The following is a 23,092-nucleotide window of genomic DNA, read 5'->3' as shown; positions in this document are numbered from 1 at the left end:
ACTCAAGATTAGAACATAACAACTGATATGTACAAGACTCATGAATCACTATCTATTTATCTATGAAGCCTCTAATACTATGAGGGATGTTGGGACAAGACCCCCGATCATCCTAACAAACTGAAGAACAAAAAATAAATGAGGGATCCTCCGAAAGCAAGGAGGCTCACCAAATAACTCTAGAACTCGACTGGATCAACGAAGTGCTGGTTGATGATCTTGGTTAACTGTATCTGCATCACAAAAGATACAGGTCAAATGACGTCACTACATGGAATGTACAAGCTTGTAAGGGGAATATTGAATATAACCTACAAGCTTGAACTCATAAAAAAGAAACATACTCACCTCGACTCAACTCAACTCAAGAACTACTCATGGATACTCAACTCAATGCAATATAAAATGACGATAAAAGTGCAGTTTATATAAAGCATGTAAAACAGTAATAGAAACTCAATGTATTTACAGATACAATAATAACTCAATTTGTATAAAAAAATACAAAATACTCTGTTTGGGAGATTCTCTAACCGACAACCATCACTATGAGTTATGTCATGATACAACGTCTAGCCCACGCTGCTAGAACTGTCCAATACTTTGCCAGGATATAGAACTCCTCAACTTTGTGGATCCACTAGTCTATGCTTAAAAAGCAATAAGGAATCATCGAAATAGCATGACCCTTTCTACCTACGTGGGCTACATGGTTTATGGGGGCTGTGAGTTGTTAGAACTCTCACCCACATCGGTGCTCAATACTACTCCCAAAATATAACTTAGCTCATTATGTTTTAAATAAAACATTTCCTCTTCCTCAACTTTGAGATTATTACTCAAAAGGTTTCACTAAAAAGAGATAGTACTTAAAGCTGCTCATGAACTCTTTTGGAAATTTGTGTTTCCTCTCGTATTAAATGTAAAAACATTTGCTCTTGGGAATACTTAGTTCCCATATATCATTTTAAAGAAAATGAACTCAACTCTACTCTTTCTCAACTCAAATGTTCAAGTGTTAAAACAAGTTTTAAAAGATTGTAAAAAGACTTCTCAAAATGACTCGAAAGAACTCTAAAGACTTAACTCTACCTTGAATTTGAATTATAAATTCAAGGTTATGCTTTATGATATGAAGGATATCGTGATGATTAAATGATTTTTAGATAGTTAATAATGAGAAACGGTCGAAAAACAATGTCTAAGGAGCAAGTCCGCAACACGGAGATGAATTATATTATTTGGTCGCAAAATAATTTTTGAAACACTGGATTCCATGTTCTCTCTGTGATGAGGAGAGAGAAATTTCTCTTGGGGGAGCAAGTCTGCGAAGCGGACTTGGGCGCCACAAATTAAGAGGGTTATAGGTAGTGGGTCAAGTGAGGTCTAGGGTTTATCAAGGTTCTTCCAAAGAAAGGTAAGGCTCAAAGGGTGTTCAAAAGAGTTTCACACACTCACGGGTAGACCACAAAAGAGGTATATGCCAAATTTGTCTCACACTCTTTAAAGTTGCCTAAGATCATATCAAGAGGACACAAATAAATTAGACTAACAGGGCAAATTCTAGGTTTATTCATGCATGGTTCAAAGCAAGCTAATCACACAAGGCATCAACACTTAAGTTAAGCAAAACTACACACTTTCGCTAGTGTGCAACGGTCATAACAAGAGAATCAATTCGATAAGTGACTAGTCACAACGAGATGCAACGAGTTCACATATTGTCTATGCAACTTCATTTGGCCTCATCGTAGCCATACATTTATGTTCGTTCAATTGAGAGCACTATTCAAGTCATCGGTATTGATCAAAATCGAGACCTAAATTTTTGCAAAAGAACAGCCACATTCAACTCAAGAGGGGTGGCAAAAATGTGCAGAAAATTCAAAATTTTTCGAAAGGGTCAAAATCATTTTGCAATTAAACCCAAAAGAGAGCCATAAGCTCAAACAATCACAAAGGTAGTTATTAACACAATTATAAACAGACAACCCAAATGTATACAAAACACAAGTATCTGAAATAAGCACACAAAAAGGTGAGCCTCACCCCACCACAAATAAAAAGCAATTTGTCCTCAAATGCAAGTAATAAGAATTCGAGAGGCAAAATAAAGAAAAAAAAAGAGGGAGGTAAAGAGGTGATCCTGGCCAATCTGTTGCTCCATTTATCTGGGCGTCAGTATCCGAAATGACCACAAGAAGAACCAGCTTCACTGGATCCCGCAGCAGGAGACTTTGCTAAAGACGCTCGCACAACATCATTTATCATGATTTGTTCAGTCTCGGCTATGTCATCCGCTGTAGCTTCCTCAAATAACTTTTCGTCAGTTTCTGCCTCCGATTCAGGATCAACTATATGCTCCATTCCATCTCCATGTCTTGCAGCATTCTGAGGTATTTTAGGCGCATTTGGAACTTCTACTGTTCAAAGATCATGGATATTTCAGTGGACTTTAGGTAGTCCACATCTTTCTTCAGCTCTACAATGGTGGCCTTTACGGCTGTTACTTCCTCTGTGGCTTCTTGATCGTGCTCGCACACTAACATCTTGGCCTCTAGAGCATCAATAGTAGTAATCAGTGGTCTCACAGCATAGTCGAGGGCAACCTGAATCATGCCTGGAATAGAGCTCTCCATGTTTGCGGTCGGACAATTAGCAGTTTGGGCAAGCTGTCCCATTCAGATCAATGATGCTTGAGTGATCGGTTCACAGAGGGTAACAACAGCTGAAGGCCTAGGGGTCGGAGTAGGCAAACATGCCTATGCAGGTATAGATCCAGTGGTCACAACTTCCTTCTGTTTCTTTTCTGCCTGGTCTTTAAGATATTCGGCTTCAATCTTTCGGATACTGGTGGAGGTGGTGGCAGCCAATTCCACATCCTTCGTTGCACCTCCAGGCTCCCGAGCTCTTTTGCATAATTCAGTGATTAATACGGGGAAATGGAGAGATGTCTGGCCCTGCTTTGCACGCATATGGATTTATGAGGAAATGATCTTCCCAAGATTTATCCTGGTTTTTTCCATGATGCATCCAAGACAAGCTGCCTTAGCATGATGAAGAATTGATTAATTCTGTGATGGCATAACTGTGCTGCTGATGAATCCCAACCAATACCGTACAACTATCTTCAAATTTTTCTTCTCAATTGGAACTCCTTCTACTAACCATGTTGGAGCATTATCATCTGAGACTAGCGGTGCTAACCACTTTTTCAATGCATCCAGCTTCTGTGTCCTGATCAACTGCTGGAAGTGGTCATTAATCTTATCGGACATTGCCAAAGCTACGTTGATAGTTTCAGTGTCACAGGCTACCTTCCTTCTTTTGACAACCACGTGGTCAACTACTTTAAAAGATGGGACCAACTTTTTCCATTGAGGTACTAATGCACTGTATGCATCGTAGAAATCTCTACCCCAGCTTGGTATGCAAGAGCCGTGATGTCTTGTGAAGATTTGGAATTTGTGGTATTTCAGGCACTCCATCACTTCTAGATACCTATCAATAACCCCATATATGGAAAGTCATTTCTCCTCAATAATCATCCTTAGACCAACCACTTTTGATCTATTCATTGATCTATGTTTGAGGCCTTGTACTGGATGTGCCAACACTAATGCTTGCCCTGGAGCTGGAAGAGTTGGAGTGGTGGATTGGCTATCTCTGATCCAATATGGATCATGTATCCTTTTGGATCGTAACTCAGCCCTTCTTGCCTCTGTCTAGTAATCTTCGTCAGACTCTGTACTCTCATTGTTATATGTGGGTGACTCGGTAGTGTAGAAGCCTATGCTGTCAAAGCTTGCGTCAGATAATTCGAGGGTTTTTCCCTTTCCTTTGCTTTTTGAAGTTGTGGTAGACTTACCGCTGGGTGGAGGTGTATTTTCTCTGATCACAATTCCTTTCTCCCTCCTTCTAGTCAGTTGTTTGGCCATATCTGCGAAACGTTAGAGAGAGAATAGTGAGTAATTACATTATAGCATAAAATTTCAGAGAGAATCACCGATCTAATCAATGACTCGCCAAACCTCTTTGGCGATCATAAGTATGTCTGTCGAAAGTTACAAAACCCACAACACTTAAGATAAGAATTTAAAAATGATTTAGGTTTAGGGGGTGAACTGCTGAGTGATTCGGTGAGCTCAACTCAGCTCACTGACTGACTTAACGTGCCTGACATTCAACTCACTTTGCACAATTGATCGCACAGACCTCAAAGGCAAAATTAAATCAAACATTACTGAAATTTAGCCCAGACCCAAAGCACCCATTCATGGTCAACACCCACTATGCATAGTTTTTCACATTTAGATTCAAAGTAAGCAGAGCGAAAAAGGAAGTCGAATCAGTAAGAGCAAATAGGCCCTTACTTACAAAACAAAAACATGTACTCGAAAATGTCTACTCATATCAGAGAGATCTAACATGCATTAGTGGACTCCTAGGTTGCAGATGAGGTCTATTGTTTTGAGAGTGGATGAAGAGTTTTCAAAGACTAACCTTTTCGCTAAGTAAACAAAGTTGTAATGCTAGGCGGCAACAAAAATCCGAGTTCCATGCACTAATCCGCTACTAAAATACTAATTTAAAGTGATAAATTGTATATTACTACCTTGGTGTGAAGTTATGGAGTTTGAAAGTGAGAAAGGATGAAGAAGTGTGACTATTGGTCATATATGCTGTTCAATTTGTGTCTATTTGGCGACGTTAGTCGCACTCGCCCACCTGCTCACCGATTCCCCGAGTGGTCATTTATCCAGCCCAATCTTCATAATTTTTCAATTTTCAGTGGGTGAATTCGGCGGTCTGCATCGAGATCGCTAAACTTGTTAGCGATGCGCCGAGTTGCTTTTCGAATCCGCCGAGTTTTACAAGTTCTGTACAACTCTCTTATTGAGCTAAACGGTGGATCGAGTCAGGCTCGCAGACCTGTTTGGCAAATCGCGAAATGGACTTTCTGCTCGCCAACCAGAAGTTTTTCGCAATTTCCTCATTTTAACCTACAACACAACACACCATTATTCATAAAAGTAAAATCCTAAACGTTTAAGACCTTGGGTTGCCTCCCAAGAAGCGCCTTGTTAACCGTCGTGGCACGTCACAAATCTTTGCTCAAGTTTCGTTGTTGGAATTGGCCAGGTCCTCATTAGGCCACCATATGTTTCTCTATTGATGGAGTTGAGGCAACGCATTACTCATTAGGTCCTCGAGCAGTTGGACGGCTTTGGAATGAGACCAAATCATCCGCTTCATTCCTTTAATGTCTTCCTTCAATTCTTTCAGGTCTCTATCTTGCTCAGTCAACTTGTGGAGAATGATTGAGAGCGTTCCCTCAAGGCGTTTAACCTTGTTATCCTTGAGACTTCTTCTCTCATGAGGACGGATTCATTTATCCTTCCTCTTACACTGAATTTCGATTTTCACCATCTTTTTAGCCATCTCATCCATCCGAGTCATTAGGGCAGCCAACATGAAATCCTTTTCTACTTCTTGGTTCACTTCATTCATTTGATTAAGCAGTTGGGCTGCTATCATTTATGGTTGTTTCACAATGCCTCCCGGAATGAGTTGGTCGACCAACCTCTTGTTTCCGGGACCAAGACTGTTGTAGAAACAATCAAGGAGAGTTATGTCAGGAATGTCATGAATTGGGCATTGATTGATCAGTTCGTTAAACCTTGCCCATGACTTGTGGATCCGTTCACCCTCTAATTGCTTGAAGGTGAGGATATGCTCCCGGAATATCATTACCTCTAATGGAAGAAACTCCATTAGCTCCTGAGGGCTGCTCACCATACTCACTTCCTCTGCTTCAATATAAATAAGATAACAAAACTACAAGTTAAGTTAGTAAACTATAACTAAGAAGAACAAAAATTCTACTAATCTAAAAATTCTCAAATAACACCACTCCCCGGCAGCGGCACCATTTTGATGGCTTATCATGACCAACGACACTAACCTATGGTATGAGTGTCTACGATCGTCGATAGTATAATAACCGAACTAAAGGTTGGGGTCGTGTCCCAAGGGAGTGGTTTGGAGAATTGATAGAAAAATAAAATTAAGCTCTAACTAGTCGTAGCTCAAGACATTAACGAACAAAAACATTGTAAATAAAGGAGGTGACACGAAAGTGTCAAATATCAATTTTGGGGTTTTGTTACAAGTAGTAAAAGCATAAAAAATTAACAAAAAAATCAAGTATGGGGTAATGTGTAATGTTCTTGGGGGTTTGAACGCAATACAAGTTGAGATAAATAGTTGGGTACATGCTTTTGACAAGAAATTTGTAAGATAATAGTGACTAGGCTAAGCTTTAAATAAAAATAAGTTCCCTCTCGGGCAACTTACCCCGTTTCAAATGCGTTCCTCTCGGACACCCATTTGCCGCATGAAGACCAGCCTACGCCTTACCCCACTCACTCTCTCGAGCTGAATGTTAGGATATGGGACTAGGGTTCACCCTCTCGGGCTAAACCTCATGTCGACCCACTCCTTAGGTCATCAGTCTAGTGGTCTTGGTTTCGCGACCTCCCTATCGGGTAAGCCGAAAACACATGAGTGGCTTTGTATTTGCAACTACAAACTCTTTAGATTAAACCACAACCACTAGGTGAAATCACCATTAAACTACATCTAACCTATCAGCAAGCAAGACCCAACAATAATATGAACACATATTTGCTAAATCACACTCCAAGAATGGGGGTTTTTAGCCACACATCAATAAATAACAAAATACACCTAAAATGATAGTAAAATTAAATGGGTATAAGAAATTAAACCTTAATTTAAGCAAAGGAAGAAGAATAGAGAAAACCCACTTCCAACTTGGGGAAGATGAACTCCTTTCTTCAAGTTCCCAAAAACCCTCTCTAAACTTGAGAGAAAATATCTAAAAAGTACTATTCTATTCTGAAAATTAAACTAAAAGTTTGACTCTTAAAAATAATAACAAGTTCAGTATTTATAGACTTCAGAAAATAGCGCTGGCGGATCTTTCGGTGAAGTTAGTCGGTGTCGCCAAATGACTTCGGCGACTCGCCCTTCGTCTGTCTCATCACCGTTTCGTGCTTGCCTTCAGTACCTTCACGTTCTGGACCATTGGGCGGTATAGTACTGCTTCGTGGAACTATTCGGTGAAGCGCCGACTGCTTCTTTCGTAGCCTTTTTGATCATTGTCCTTCAGGGCTTCGTGTCCTAGAACAAAGAGCGGAGTAAATCCCTTCAACGAATCGCCAAGTGTGCTTGGCGATGCTCGGGCTTCAGCTTCGTCGTTCTTTTCAGACTTTTTGTTCCTTTTTGCGCCTAAGTGTCCATCATTTCACTAAAACTTCAAATACCTTAAATTTAAGAGTTTTCATTAGATATTTAGACAAAATAAGCATTCGAGGACACTATTCTTATCAAAATAAAGCCCTAAATGAGTCCAATTTGTGGACTCATCAACGATCTCAAATCCTTAATTCACAAACAATTCACCATAATTAGGCATAGCTGATGATACAATTCAATAATCTAAATCAATCTAAGCATGAATCCATCAACACTCATTCATAATCAACAAACCCACTTCATAAATCACAATTTAGGAATTGAGAGAAATCATGGGTTCATGGAGTAAAATCATCTTAAAGCATCAATTAAACATTAATATAATCATAGTTTATCATTCGAAAACGTTTGATGCAAGAACCCATGAGATTGAGTGAATCTTAGGATTTTTCATGAAACTTGAAACTTTGAAACTTCTTTGAATTGACTCTAGGGTGAAAAATAACCCTAGATGAAGGATCACCATACCTTATACTTGAACAATCCCACGAAATTGAAGAAGAAACACCTTGAAATCCCCAACCCTAGCTTGATCTTAACCTTGATCTCCAATGGAGTTTCTAGAGAGAACTTTTTATTACTCTTAAAATACCTTAAAACACTTAAAATAAACGTCCACATACTAATTGGGACTTGGGGGTGAATTTACCAATTAACCCCTAGCTTTGCCGAGACTGCACCAGAAAATAGTGCTCATTCACGCCGTGGACTCACAGACCGTCAGTACATTCATAGACAGTGATGCTGGTCTGCGGTCTAGGGCTGGAAGTTGGTTTTAGGCCTCTTGACCTACGGAGGCCATCCATGGGGCATGGATGGACCTACGGGACGTGAACCCCATTCGTAGGTCACCAAGTTTTGTCCAACTTGATGGTTTCCTTGGGGTCTTGGGGTTTAGACTTAGGGTCCTCCTCAAGGACCCTTAGGGTGGTCCTTGGGGAGTCGTACCATCACGTCTAACCCATAAACACCTCAACCATGGCTCGGGACAATATAAAACACCATCAAAACTCAAGACGGACACACACGCACACACGTTAGGCTCTAGTTTCACTAGTTCATTTTTAGGGTCGTTACATCCACACTTGGTCAGACTTCCCTGAAGCTCCTATCTATGCCTACCCTCGACGGACTGTCACAGGACCTACGGTCTGTAGGTCACATCCGTGGGTGGCCACTTCTGTAGATTTTCAGCTTTCATCTCACTCGACCGCGTCCAAGCCTATTTCTTGCAAGCATAACACATAAAAAAATATTTCCACTACAAAATGGCCCTAGACACACACAACTTCTAAGTGAAATGCATCAAAAATACAGTAAAATCACGGTATATCAACACCCTCAACTTTAACATGTTGTTTGTCCTCAAGCGACACACTAACACTCTAAATGACACTTGTGTAGAAGGAGACATACAAACTCAGCAATCACATGGCCATTTCAACCCATTCCATCTATTTAGTGCAAACATTTTCTCTTAGACTCAACAAACCAACTCATACAGATCAAAACATGACATAGATCGACCAAGAGACATCACAACATACACCATTCATAATCACCAAGGTATTAATTTCCCAATAATGTAACTAGTGCCCTCACTTCAAAATAAATCCTTTTCACACAGAAGATATGAACTTTGAGTTTTAGGATTCATTCAACACTCACGCTCAGAAGTGACTTCAAGTACATTTAGTTCTCAATACCATAAGCTTCCCTTATTTTCACTGCTTAGACCCTCCAAACTAGTTCCTAGGATCACTATAGGACTTTCTTAGCTTGCAACGTAGGCTCAGGGTCAGGTGGGATACATTTGGGTACTTTTTAGTGACTTTCTGCCCTCCTTAACATTACATTGACTTTTTACCTCTTTTCTCAACCTGTTTTTGACATCCTTTCATTTTACTTTCTTTCCCTTGTCTCTTTTCAACATAGATGTGACTTTTGATTTTGTGGTTCTTATTTTTCACTTTTTTCTTTTTCTTTCACTTTATTTTTCTTTATTTCTTTCAGCACTATTGTTTATCATCTTTTTGCTTCATTTTGCACAATAGTCACATCTTTCTCTTTTCAGTTTTCCTTTTCAACACATAACTTTTTTCTTACCCTTTTTCTTTCAGGCATGAGTCGAGGTGCACACATATCCGATGTCGGACCATGGCCAAGATCAAAGTAACTTTTTGAATTAGCCACCCTCAACTTAGGCTTTTGGCCTAAGTTAAGGTGTGCATGTCCAAGGAGGGACTGGGGCCAAGACAATCATTTTTAGGGAAGGTGAGTTAGGTGAATCAAAAGAAATGGTCTGTTTTAGGCTCAAACATTTGGATCAAAGGGAACATTGATTTTAGTTGGTTAGATAATTTTCGGCTTAAGTGGACTAATTTGAACAAGGACCTATGCTCACTTCCCAACTTCTAGCCTAGATCATCTTAGTAGGACCAACAGGGCAAGTTCTAGATTGACACTTACTGTCTGAAATTCAACTTTTCTCACACACTCTTGGAATATTATTTCATTTTCTGATTATCAGATTGCCCAGCTCAAGTTAACTTAAGTCATGAAGTCAAATTGGTTCCTATCATGTCACATTGAGATCCAACACATTCAACTTATCAAGCCTACAAGATCTAGCATATTTCATCATATTTGGACAGGGATAATTTTTTATTCATCTTTTTCATGCCATCATGCTATCATTTTTCTACTTACTCCTACAAATACATTCCTAAACATGTTGGTTCAACATAAATTAAACAGTCTCTTGGGGGAAATAACACATGCAAGAAAACCCCAAGAGAGGATTATGAGTTGGGTTACTCAGACTTCACCCTATCACTCACAATCCATTTACCCCACCCCAAAAAATAAAGTAAAGGAATGGGTGAAGCAAACCTGTGGCACATATGCGCTGATGACCACTCAAGAAGTGGGTGGCTCCGGTTTCCTGGACCACACTGGATCAACACTCGGAACGCCCTTAGTAGAGCTCCCATCAACTAGCCAACTACCCTCAGTCGTGCTATCATCAACTCTTAAGGCACCATCCGTAGTGCTCATGCTGTTAGAGGCGCCAACACGTACCTCCCCAGCCCTCTGTTGTCTCATCTCCTCGTCAACTATGGAACCCCTCCGAGCAGTCTCAGTCTGATGGTTCTCCCTCTTCCTCGCTCTCTCAGCTTTAGTGTCATCAGAAGTATGACTAAAGCAGGGATGCATCCTAGCAGCACAGGAAGAATCTGGCGGCTGCATACCATCTCCGAATAGGGCACTCAACAACGTATCATCAACCGGTGTTGTAGGGGCAGACTTTGGCTCGGTCTCTGAGAGAGCAAGAACTACAATGACATCATCACAGAGGCTCTCTATTTTCTTCTTTAGGGAGGTCACATCAACAGTCAGGTCCAGCCTCTCTAGGACTCTCAACTCAAAGGGATCCAGGCACTGATGAAAGGCCTGGACCACTTGGTCCATCATATGCTCCATCCGTTGCTCAACCCTAGCCTCAGACTCCGCTATAGCACGCTGCATCCATGGCCTCACATGCTAAAGCAAAGTGGCCATCTATGCCTCTAGCCTTTGTACTCGAGCTAGATGGATGGAGGTGGAACCGGAAGAATGAGTGGAGGCTCTGGATAACTTGGGGGCTTGACTGGCAGCCAGAGATGAAAGGGCCTGGGCATTTGCCGTAGTGGCTGGAGGGGAAGTGTCATCATTATGCATTTTCTCTACTTCTTCTACCAGAACATCTCCCAACGGTGGCACCTCAACTTGTGGGTTCGTGCGAGGTGCATCTACATTGTCCTCATCCCGAATAAGGCCGATATCAAAAGTCTTGGTTGCATGAAGCAACCGGTCACAATGCCATACTGGTGGCATCCCTGCAAAGCTGGAAGATGAGGTAGGGGAATGGAATAGTGGTGGTGGTCTTAAAGACCCTCTTATGGATCACTGAAATCGGAATGCTGCCGAAATCTATCTCAAAACCGGCAACCATAACTGCACCCATCACCGCACGATCCCATGTGAGTACATTATCTGCCTTAGTGGGAGACACACAATTACGCACCACTTACTAGAAAAATTTAGCGGCAAAGGTCAGGGTCGCATTCTTAATCCCCAAACTCGGGGTCTCAACCCACTCGACGGGCTCTCCACGGTAGCAAGGTGTCAGGCCAGCCATATCTCAAGGGACTCCCTTTGCTCGATAATTCACTGAAATGCTCTGCTCTGAACAATACACATCCTATAGTTGAATTCTGCTCTATTGATGGGCAGAGTGTGGTCTGGACCATAGATGAACCGGCGGAGAGTGGTCTCAGAGATGTCAATAGAGAACCATCTAACGAGTGTGGCCTCAAGTGGAGGTTCAACGGTGGGTTTTTCCCACTTATCGATGGACTCTCTGAGGGTAGTCGCATAGGAAACATAAAACTCCCTGACTTTCTCCTCACTGTACTTCCCGGGGGTCGTGCCATCCATTCACACCTGTGTCTACGAAATAGCCCCTCTATGACTGGACCGGTGTGGAGGCTACCTGTGAGAACCTAGCGCTCATCGGTGACGAGTCGAGCCATCATATCGTACTTACTCAGCATACGTGCATCCTTATAGATCTGCTGGTGGCCCTCCACACACCATCAATTAGGCTCCTCAGCAACTGGAGAAAGCTCAGAATTGTGGGGCACTGCAATGTTGCCTGCACTCTTAGACTCTGAATATGAGATAGTGACACCGTTAGACTGGAGCTGGAGCCAGAGCCAGAGCCAGATGGGGACTCTGAGCTAGCTAGTGAACCGATAGGTGTATCTCCCTCACCATACTGAGGGAAGTGACCACATCGGGAACCACTAGTTGGGCTTGGTTCCTCATAGTGTGAGGAGCTGTAGGGGAGGTCCTGGTGTTGGGAGGAATATAGTCAGAGTCCTCCATGTCCTCCGCAATGACAAAACATTACGAGGGAGCGACAAACTTTGATTTGCCCTTTGCGGCATAGGTCGGAACTTGCTTAGGGGTCAAAGTAACTGTAGAAACTTCATTAGTACCAAAACAAGCAAATAAAACACACAAAAGAATTTCAGAACAAGAAATGAAACAAAAAGAAAAACTAAAAAAATCTAGACAATAGTTGAACTATTGTAATTCCCCGGAAACTAGTAGACCGAACTAGAGCCTTAAGCTAGGGTTCTAGAGTTTGATGTATGAGGAATAGAATCCTAGATGAGACTTTCCGTACTTAGAATGAGAGGATTAGGGTTTAAACGTCCAGGAAGGTGTTAGACCCCGTAGTTTAGAAGACCACCTAAGGTTTGTGTGAGGGTAGCAAGGGCAAGTGCCAAGGCAAGGGGGCAAAGCCTAAGCCAAAGGCCAAGGCTGCCCATCATTGGCCAAGAACTGCCCAAGATCCACGAACACATTCAGGACTAGAGTTCTTGACCATGGTCCGTGAAGGGGCTCGTGAAGTCCTCTTAGAAATGTGGGAGGCAAGGCCTTGAGGCAAGGCTACTGCCCCATGACCACGACCATCACCACGACTCGTGGTTTTGACCACGGATCATGGGAGGTCTCGTGGTCATGCCATAACCTCATAGGAGGCATGACAATTTGGGAAGGCTACTGGTCAAGGGACCATGGGCACCACCATGGGCCGTGGTGCCCTTGGCGAGCCGTCAAAGCGGCCGTAGTCCTTGGGACGGGGCTGCCTAGTCTAGGGTCATTTAGTAAATTCCCTTTTAATTAGTTTTAAGTGGGGGTCGTTTTATACTGATTTTATACACCTATATAAAGTATTGTAAGTCATTTACCACCACAATTAAGTCATTAGAATCAAAACCCCAAAAGATCCCAAAAGTTCTCCCCTCTCAAATATTTCTGTCTCTAGAAAACCTCCATTGTAAAAGAAGCTAGAGCTTGAAGCTAAGGTCAAGAAAAAAGGATCCATTGTTAAAGGCTTGTGTGGGGATTTGATTGAAGGTATGTTTATCTTTTCATCTATCGGTTCTTCCACCCATAGAGTCCCGTAGAAATTCACCAAATTTGTGAAGAAGAACCCCAATCTAAGATATGGTTTCTTACAATGAGTGGGTTTAGTTGGGTAAGAATTCAATTAGTTGGATAATACTTATTTATGGTTAATTTAGTATTTATTTATGATATTATGAAGAATTTATGTGAATTCCATGGTTAACCCTAGAAATCAAAGTATGTGGGTTTATGCCTTTTGATGAGAAATTGATGATTCTTGGTAGATCTTCTAGAATTGTCATAATGTATAGAGCTTTTCAAGAATGGTAATATGAAATCATGAATTGAACTAGATTTATGTATGTATGATAGACCATGAATTGTAATGATTGAATTTGGGACTTTATGATGAATTATGCTTAGAATTGCTTACACTAGGGCTTGTGACTAATATGTCTTGGGATCTAGTCTAGTATGATGATTGTGGATTAAAGCTTCATAGTAGGGCTTGAAGTCATATTGTTGATCACTAGGGCTTATAGAGTAAGTCTAATATAATGAGATAATTTGCATAAAATTGGTATAAAAAATAGATAGTGTTGTGGTGGAAGGCTTTTACCCACAAGACCTACCTAGAACTATATGAATGCATGTATGTAGAATGTGAAAGGTTTTCTCACAGAAATTGGTTCTAGATTGAAGGGTTAATCACCTAAAATGAATCAAAGCATGTTAGAACATAATAGCTTGAAGTTGTGACATATGATCCCTTTATGTATAGCTTGTTTAGATAGCATGAGTTAGTTGTTCTCATGGTAGCTTCGGATTTAGGAATTATACTCTCCAAAGGGTAGCTTGGATTAGCATTGGTAGGATGCTTTTCATGATAGCTTGCATTAGAGTAGGAATGTAGCCTAAGATTGAGGATCTATACTCTCCTAAGGGTAGCTTGGACTAGCATTGCTAGAATGCCTCCATGGTAGCATAACTTTGTTAGGCCAAGACCACTTCATGGTAGCATATGATTGGGGATTTATACTCTCTTAAGGATAGCTTAGGATTGAGACACCATACTCTCCTAAGGGTAGCTTAGGGTTGAGGATTCATACTCTCTTAGTGTAGCATGCATTATATTGAATGTTTGCATGGTAGCTAGGTTGTGGTACTCGTAGTCTTCCTTGTATAGCTTGATTTGCATGATAGTGTGTATTACTATGGTAGTTAGGTCTAGCATAGTAGGCTGCTATTCTTTGATAGTCAAATATGACAAATAGTAAGCATTGAGTAAGATAGTCTATGGAAGTACTTAGTGTGAATGGTAATATGGGAAGCCATTCATGCATGGCACAAATATGACTTGCAGCTACTTATAAAGTGTCCTCTTATGTGATGTATGCTTAGCTTGGATTATTGCTATAGTTGCCTTCCAAGATATGATTGACTTAAGTTGATAGTTCATTGTCTATATGAAGTAGGTCAATAGTGACACCTATGACTAGTAAGCATGAATATGGTGACTTTAAGGATATGCTTAGTGTGTGTAGTATTATGGGATGCCACACATGCATTGCACAAGTGTTCTTTGAGGTTACTTAGGAGTATAGAGCTCCTATGACATGAAAACCTAGGTCTTGACTATGAATGTGGACTATGCCCAAGAATGACCAAGAAGAGGTACTTAGCTTGGATGGTATTATGTGATGCTATTCTTGCCTTGAACAAGTATGCATTGAGGTGGCTTGTGAAGTAGTTCTCTTGTAATATGAAAGACTAAAGGTTGAAATATGTAATCATGAAAGTCTAAGTAAGGACTATGCCATGAACAAGAATTATCTCCTATGCTCATTAACTATGTCTTATGTTGACTTATGATGATATGATGCTTATAATGGAGATTATGCTATGACCATGTTATTATCTCTTATGTTATATCTTATGTTGACCAACCATTTTGAGATGCTCTTATGATGTTGTGTTATCTTTCATACTTGGTACATTTTGTACTGATGCATATTGCCTACATTCTAATCAAATGTAGGGTTTCGGGATTTAGTTCCTTTGAAGACTAGGTTTCTAAGGAGCATGAAGACTTGAAGATTTGGTGAGTCCTCATAGCTTTGAGGACAAACCCATTATTTCCTTATGTCATTTCTTTATGTTTTAGACTTTGTATGGGCTGCGTCCCAAGAGTTTTTTTTCAAGAGTTTAATAGATGGTTTGATACAAAGGTTATAGTAAATAGTTCCACTTGCTTATGAAAATGTTTTCAATTGTATGGTTTTAAAGAAGTTTTAAATTTCCCGTACTTTTCTATTATCTTATGTTAGGAACATGCTAAGTGCTTGTATGAGACCCCTTCAGGGTTAAGTGCGCCATGTTACGTCTTGGGGGTACCCCTGGGTCGTGACAAACTTTGTAATTAGAGCACAAGGTTTAGAATGGTTCTAGGATTGTCTGAAACCACGTCTAGTAGAATCTTGTTCATAAATGTGAATTGCGCCACATATATGAATATGAGGTTATTGGATGTTTAGGAAATCTCACTTTTTCGTTCTCTTAGTCGTTCCATAGAGTTTGGCTTTAGTAGGCTCTTTTTTTAATCCATGCCTATGGTTTCTTAGGGTATGGCCAATACAAGGGCAAATGCTAGGAGAGTTGAGGAAGGTGATGAGGAGCAAAAGGTTCCTCTCCAAGTTCCAAGCCTAGCTCCTCCTCAAGCTCCAAATGATCCTCCAATTGAGAATGTCACTCTTGCGGAGTTTAGGGCTTCTATGCAATTGTTGGCTCAAGCCTTGACATCGCAAGCCAATAGAGATGTTGTGGCTCTGGCAAACCCAATAAGGGGGATAACTGCTTCTAGATTGAGAGAGTTTTTGAGGATGAACCCTCCAGAGCTTAGTGGCTCCAAGGTGGAAGAGGATCCAAATGGGTTCATAGAAGAGGTTTATAAGACACTTGCTATCATGTGGGTGACTTCCATAGAGAATGCAGAACTAGCCTCTTATTAATTGAAAGATGTTGCCCAAATATTTTATGAGCAATGGAAAGATAGAAGGCCAGTAGAAGCGAGTCCTATAGAGTGGGAAGCATTTAAGTCAACTTTCCTTGATAGGTTCTTTCCTCGGGAGTTGAGGGAGGCTAAGTTGGATGACTTCATCAATCTTAAGCAAGGTAACATGAGTGTCAAAGAGTATGCCTTGAAATTTACTCTTTTATCTAAGTATGCTCCATCTTTGGTAGAAAATCCAAGGGATATGATGAATAGGTTTATGACGGGGGTGTCCAATATAGTAGAAAAAGAATGCCGTACAACAATGCTTGTTGATGATATGGATATCTCACGTCTCATAATATTTGCCCAACAAATGGAAGAGTCAAAATTCAAGAAGGAGAAAGCTAGGGAGAAAAAAAGGTCTAGGATGGATGGTGATAAGTCCTTTCATGATGGGTCTGATGGTCATGGTCGCTCTAGAAATCGACAAAACTTTTTTGGATAAGGATTTTCTAATGCTCCTAAGCATAAGGATGAGATGGTGTCTATCCCTAGGCCACAATGGATAAGTAATGAGTCCCTATGGCCCTCTTGTGCTAGGTGTGGTAAGAGGCATTAGGGTAGGTGTTTGGCCGGTAAAAAAGGTTGCTTTAGTTGTGGTGAGAGTGGCCACATGATGAAAAATTGTCCACAGGCTAAAGTTACAAGAAGAGGGGGTAAGCAAGTTGCCACTAGTAGTGAGGATGAGGAGCCTCAAAAGAAGAATAGGTTTTATGCTCTCCAATCTAGAGAATATCAAGAGTGATCTCCTTATGTCCTTTCCGGTATGTGTTTTATGCTTTAGCAAATTTCCGGATTTGTTGTATTTTGTGACTTGTTATGTTGGACTTGAAGTTGTCTTTAGTATGAATGATGTTTAGAAGCGTGTAGGCTTACTCCCAAGGGAGAGATAGTGTGCCTATCTAATAAGGTTATTATATGATTATGTGTTGCCATGATTTCCTTATATGCATGTTCATGAAAATGCGTAGGTCTTGTTAGAAATGACTTGTATGCATTGTTTTTCCTCATGTTGAAGTGCATTGAGTAGAGTTGCATATAGACTTCATGAGATGATTATATGAGCATGCCTTAGTTTTGGAGTTGAAAGATTCCTCCTTGAATAAATGACTTTTGTGAGTAAATTGCATTTAGGCTCCATGAATGTGTGTTGAGCATGTTTTAGCTAGGAGATGTTAGTTCTTCCTTGTAAATGAGTAGATATAGACATATATGTCCCCGAACTATCGTAAATGGTATGTATATACCATTCGTTATACTTTTAGGTTGTTAGTACCCTTACTGTCCAAATTTTGATGCATATATACCCTTTATACTAACAGTGATACATGTGTCTTAATCCTATCAGCCGACCCGATATTTAATAAATTTCTATCAAAAAAAAAAACCCACCCGATTTATTGAAAATCCACCCAAATAAAAAATACCCACACCCAAACAAAACAAAATCAGTGGAAGTTGTAAAAATTTAACGTTTCCCCTAAACTAATCTCGACAATCTCTGTAATTATTGATCAACTCCATCAACCATTTCTTCTTTCCCAAATCTCTTAAACCCCCTTCTTAAAACCTTACCTACATATTCGTCAATCTCAAATCTAGAACCCCATCCATTTTTTTCATCAATTCTTAAACCCTAACAATAGATTCCACATGTTCACCTTCAACCAACACCCTCACCAACCTTACCAATGACTTATCATCACATTCAATCATCCTCACTTACTCCAAATTACAAATCAATTCATCGATATATATGTTCAGCAAAACCCTTCGGGTCAAAACTAAGACCATATCAGCATAAACCCCAAATCAGGGACATCACATTCCAATTGAACGACTGGTAATACTTTGAGGGCCAAATCGCAAAGGTCTTGTCGTAGAAGTTCTTTGTAGGCTGCAATTAGATCTGTTTTGATGAGACAATTTAAGGTTTTTGAGTCTTGAGCTTCGATTTGGGAAGGGTCAGTTCTTTGAGCTCGTTTAGAGCTTGAATCTCTTGGATTGCGACGATGCTTGATCGACCTTTGACTATAGGGGAATTTCACTTGAGAATGAGAATGATTTGGGGATGAAGATTGGGGAAAGAATGCTACTAAACAAGTCTCTTGATTTGAAATTAAGTGAATTAATTGGGGGTTTTGGGTTATATTAATTTGGGTGGATTTTTTCAATAATTCGGGTGGATTTTTTAATAATTTGGGTGGGATTTTTCAAATTTTGGATAGAAATTTAACAAAGAACGAATCGACAGTTAAGATTGAGATACGTGTACCACCGTTAGTATAAAGGGTATATATGGACCAAAATTTGGACGGTAACAACACTAACATCCTAAAAGTATAACGAAGGGTATACACATACCATTTACGATAATTCGGGGTATATTTGTCCTTTTTCCCTATAGATTTTCATGCATGTTGGGTTGGTAGAAGTAGTTCCTACTCCCTTGTGTTGCATTGAGTATGTTTAGCTTGGAGTTGAAGTTTTCCTCCTTGGTTGTGTGCATTTAGATGTATTGCATGTAAGATGGGCTGCTAGTCTAGAGTCGTTTACTTTATGAAGTGTTCAGAATCGTCATTCAAGGACGAATGTTCCCAAGGGGGGGATATTGTAATGCCCCAGAAACTAGTAGACCAAACTAGAGCCTCAAGCTAAAGTTATAGAGTATGATGTAAGAGGAATACAGTCATAGATGAGACTTTCCTTACTTCGAATAAGAGGTTTAGGTGTTAAAAGTCAAGGAACGTGTTTGACCCCGTAGTTTAGAAGACCACCTAAGGATTGGGTGAGGGTAGCAACGGCAAGTGCCAAGGCAAGGGGGCAAAGCCTAAGCCAAAGGCCAAGGTTGCCCAACCTTGGCCAAGCACTGCCCAAGAACCACGACCACCTTCACAACTAGTGGTCTTGACCACGCTCTGTGAAGGGGCTCGTGAAGTCCCCTTAGAAATGTGGGAGGCAAGACCTTGAGGCAAGGCTACTGCCCCAAGACCACGACCATCACCACGACTTGTGGTCTTGACCACAGATCGTGGGAGGTCTCATGGTCATGCCATAGACTCATGGGAGGCATGAAAAGTTGGGAAGGCTACTGGTCAAGGGACCACGGGCACCACCACAGGCCGTGGTGCCCTTCGACGAGCCATCAAAGTGGCCGTAGTCCCTGGGATGGGGCTTCCTAGTCGAGGGTCATTTAGTAATTTCCCTTTTAATTAGTTTTAAGTGGGGGCCATTTTATACTGATTTTATACACCTATATAAAATATTTTAAGTCATTTACCACCCCAATTAAGTCATTAGAATCGAAACCCCAAAAGATCCCAAAAGTTCTCCCCTCCTAAATATTTCTCTCTAGAAAACCTCCATTGAAGAAGAAGCTAGAGCTTGAAGCTAAGGTCAAGAACAAAGGCTCCATTGTAAAAGGTTTGTGTGGGGATTTTATTGAAGGTATGTTTATCTTTTCATCTATGGGTTCTTCCACCCATAGAGTCCCCCAGAAATTCACCAAATTTGTGAAGAAGAACCCCAATCTAAGCTAGGGTTTCTTCCAATAAGTGGGTTTAGTTGGGTATGACTTCAATTAGTTGGATAATACTTATTTATGGTTAATTTAGTGTTTATTCATGATATTATGAAGAATTTATGTGAATTCCATGGTTAACCCTAGAAATCAAAGTATGTGGGTTTATGCCTTATGATGAGAAATTGATGATTCTTGGTAGATCTTCTAAAATTGTTATCATGTATAGAGCTTATTCAAGAATGGGAATATGAAATCATGAATTGAAATAGATTTATGTATGTATGATAGACCATGAATTGTAATGATTGAATTTGGGACTTTATGATGAATTATGCTTAGAATTTCTTATGACTAGGGCTTGTGACTAATATGTCTTGTGATCTAGTCTAGTATGATGATTGTGGAGTAAAGCTTGATAGTAGGGATTGCAGTCATAATGTTTATCACTAGGGCGTATAGAGTAAGTCTAATATGATGAGATAGTTTTCATAGAATTGGTATACAAAATAGATAGTGTTGTGGTAGAAGGCTTTTTACCCACATGACCTACCTAGAACTACATGAATGCATGTATGTAGAATGTGAAAGGTCCTTTCACATATATTGGTTCTAGATAGAAGGGTTAATCACCTAAAATGAATCAAAGCATGTTAGAACAGAATAGCTTGAAGTTGTGACATATGATCCCTTTATGTATAGCTTGTTTAAATAGCATAGGTTAGTAGTTCTCATGGTAGCTTGGAATTGAGGAATTATGCTCTCCTAAGGTTAGCTTGAATTAGCATTGGTAGGATTCTTTTCCAGATAGCTTGCATTAGAGTAGGCATGCATCTAAGGATTGAGGATCTATATTCTCCTAAGGGTAGCTTGGACTAGCATTGTTAGAATGCCTCCATGGTAGCATGACTTGGTTAGGCCAAGACCACTTCTTGGTAGCTTAGGATTGAGGATTTATACTCTCCTAAGGTTAGCTTAAAATTGAGACACCATACTCTCCTAAGGGTAGCTTAGGGTTGATGATTCATAATCCCTTAAGGGTAGAATGCATTTGCATTATATTGAATGTTTGCATGGTAGCTAGGTTGTGGTACTCGTACTCTTCCTTGTATAGGTTGGTTTGCATGATAATGTGTCTTATCATGGTAGTTAGGTCTAGCATAGTAGGGTGCTATTCTTTGATAGTCTAATATGACAAATAGTATTCATTGAGTAAGATAGCCTAAGGAAGTACTTAGTGTGAATGGCAGTATGGGATGCCATTCATAAATGGCACAAGTATGAATTGAAGCTACTTATAAAGTGTCCTCTTATGTGATGTATGCGTAGATTGGATTGTTACTAGAGTTGCCTTCCATGATATGATTGACTTAAGTTGATAGTTCGTTGTCTATATGAAAGAGGTCAATAGTGACACCTATGACTAGTAAGCATGAATATGGTGACTTCAAGGATATGCTTAGTGTGTGTAGTATTATGGGATGCCACACATGCATTGCACAAGTGTGCTTTGAGGTTACTTAGGAGTATAGAGCTCCTATGACATAAATACCTAGGTCTTGACTATGAATGTGGACTATGCCCAAGAATGACCAAGAAGAGGTACTTAGCTTGGATGGTATTATGTGATGCTATTCTTCCCTTGCACTAGTATGAATTGAGGTGGCTTGTGAAGTAGTTCTCTTGTAATATGAAAGACTAAAGGTTGAAGTATGTAAGCATGAAAGTCTAAGTAAAGACTATGCCATGATCATGAATGATCTCCTATGCTCATTAACTATGTCTTATGTTGACTTATGATGATACGATGCTTATGTTGGAGATTGTGCTATGACCATGTTATTATCTCTTATGTTATGTCTTATGTTGACTAACCATTTTGAGATGCTCTTATGATGTTGTGCTATCTTTCATACTTGGTACATTTTGTACTAACGTATATTGTCTACATTCTAATCAAATGTAGGGTTTCAGAGATGGAGTTCCTTTGAAGACTAGGTTTCTAAGGAGCAAGAAGACTTGAAGATTTGGTGAGTCCTCATAGCTTCGAGGACAAACCCATTATTTCCTTATGTCATTTCTTAATGTTTTAGACTTTGTATGGGCTGCGTCCCAAGAGTTTTATTCAATAGTTTAATAGATGGTTTGAGACAAAGTTTATAGTAAAGACTTTACTTTCTTATGAAAATGTTTTCGATTGTATGGTTTTAAAGAAGTTTTAAATTTCTCGTACTTTTGTATTATCTTATGTTATGATCATGCTAAGGGATTATGTGAGATTCTTTCGGGGTCAAGTACGCCATTTTACGTCTAGGGGGTACTTTTGGGTTGTGACAACTGTCCACCTACGGTGGGTACCTATAGTCCATGGGTCGAACTACGGTCCGTAGGTCCCCTCCGTAGGTCAGAGTACCTAAAATTTAGTCTCTAATGTAGGAACCACGGATGTGCAGAATGGTCTGTCGATGGAATGACGGACCGTAGTCCACACGGTGGTTCACAAGAATTTACAGATTATCACACCGAAACCTATGAACCCTAAGTCAAAACTTCCAATTCGGCCTATTAACTGATATATTTGGTTTTAAGTAATTACACACTCACATACCATCATACCAAGGGTGTTATAGCATACATTTTCACAAACAAACATTGAATTAACAACCCAAGGTCAAGTTCATTGTTGTGATTTCAAATGTAAACTATGAAAAACTTCAAAGTGAAATGAACATACCTTACAAGTATACAACTATGGTGAGTGTGTGATGCGAATGAACTCCTAACACCTTTTGCTAGCCCTTTGACACCGAACATGGACTTGTATAATTGTTGGGGAATGGAGATGGGGGATTTGTAAGATAGAAAGATGATTTGGGGAATATGGGGAAGTGAATGGACTTGATCAGTGGGATATGAGCATGTAATGGAGTGAATGTGGGAGAGAAAGGCGTTTAAAAAGGTTGGGAGGGAGTTTTGTATGGGGTGAATGAATTAAAAATGAGTGATTTTGTTTTAAAGGTGTCCGGGTCGAGTGGGGCAAACCCTAGGTTTTGAACCCACAAGACCCCGTTGATGGTCCGTGGGTCGACCTATGGACCGTAGTCCGTAGGTTACTCTAACACTTAAACTTTTGGGAAAACTTACCTGGGGTCTACTGATGCTATTCACGGTCCGTGGATGGACCCACAGACCATCAATGGGGTCCATAGACCTCTGCA

The 23,092-nt window shown here is 40.3% G+C and overlaps 1 pseudogene; it reads right to left on the bottom strand.

The window, feature by feature from the left end:
• Positions 1-17,834: 17,834 nt before the first annotated feature.
• LOC125817978 (protein THYLAKOID ASSEMBLY 8, chloroplastic-like) lies at positions 17,835-18,386 on the bottom strand (annotated as a pseudogene).
• Positions 18,387-23,092: the final 4,706 nt, after the last annotated feature.

The sequence above is a fragment of the Solanum verrucosum genome, unplaced genomic scaffold (genome assembly GCF_900185275.1).
Source record: "Solanum verrucosum unplaced genomic scaffold, falcon-dt-bn FXZP01001304.1, whole genome shotgun sequence".
Taxonomy (NCBI): domain Eukaryota; kingdom Viridiplantae; phylum Streptophyta; class Magnoliopsida; order Solanales; family Solanaceae; genus Solanum; species Solanum verrucosum.
This window is presented reverse-complemented; position numbering and strand designations above follow the sequence as displayed.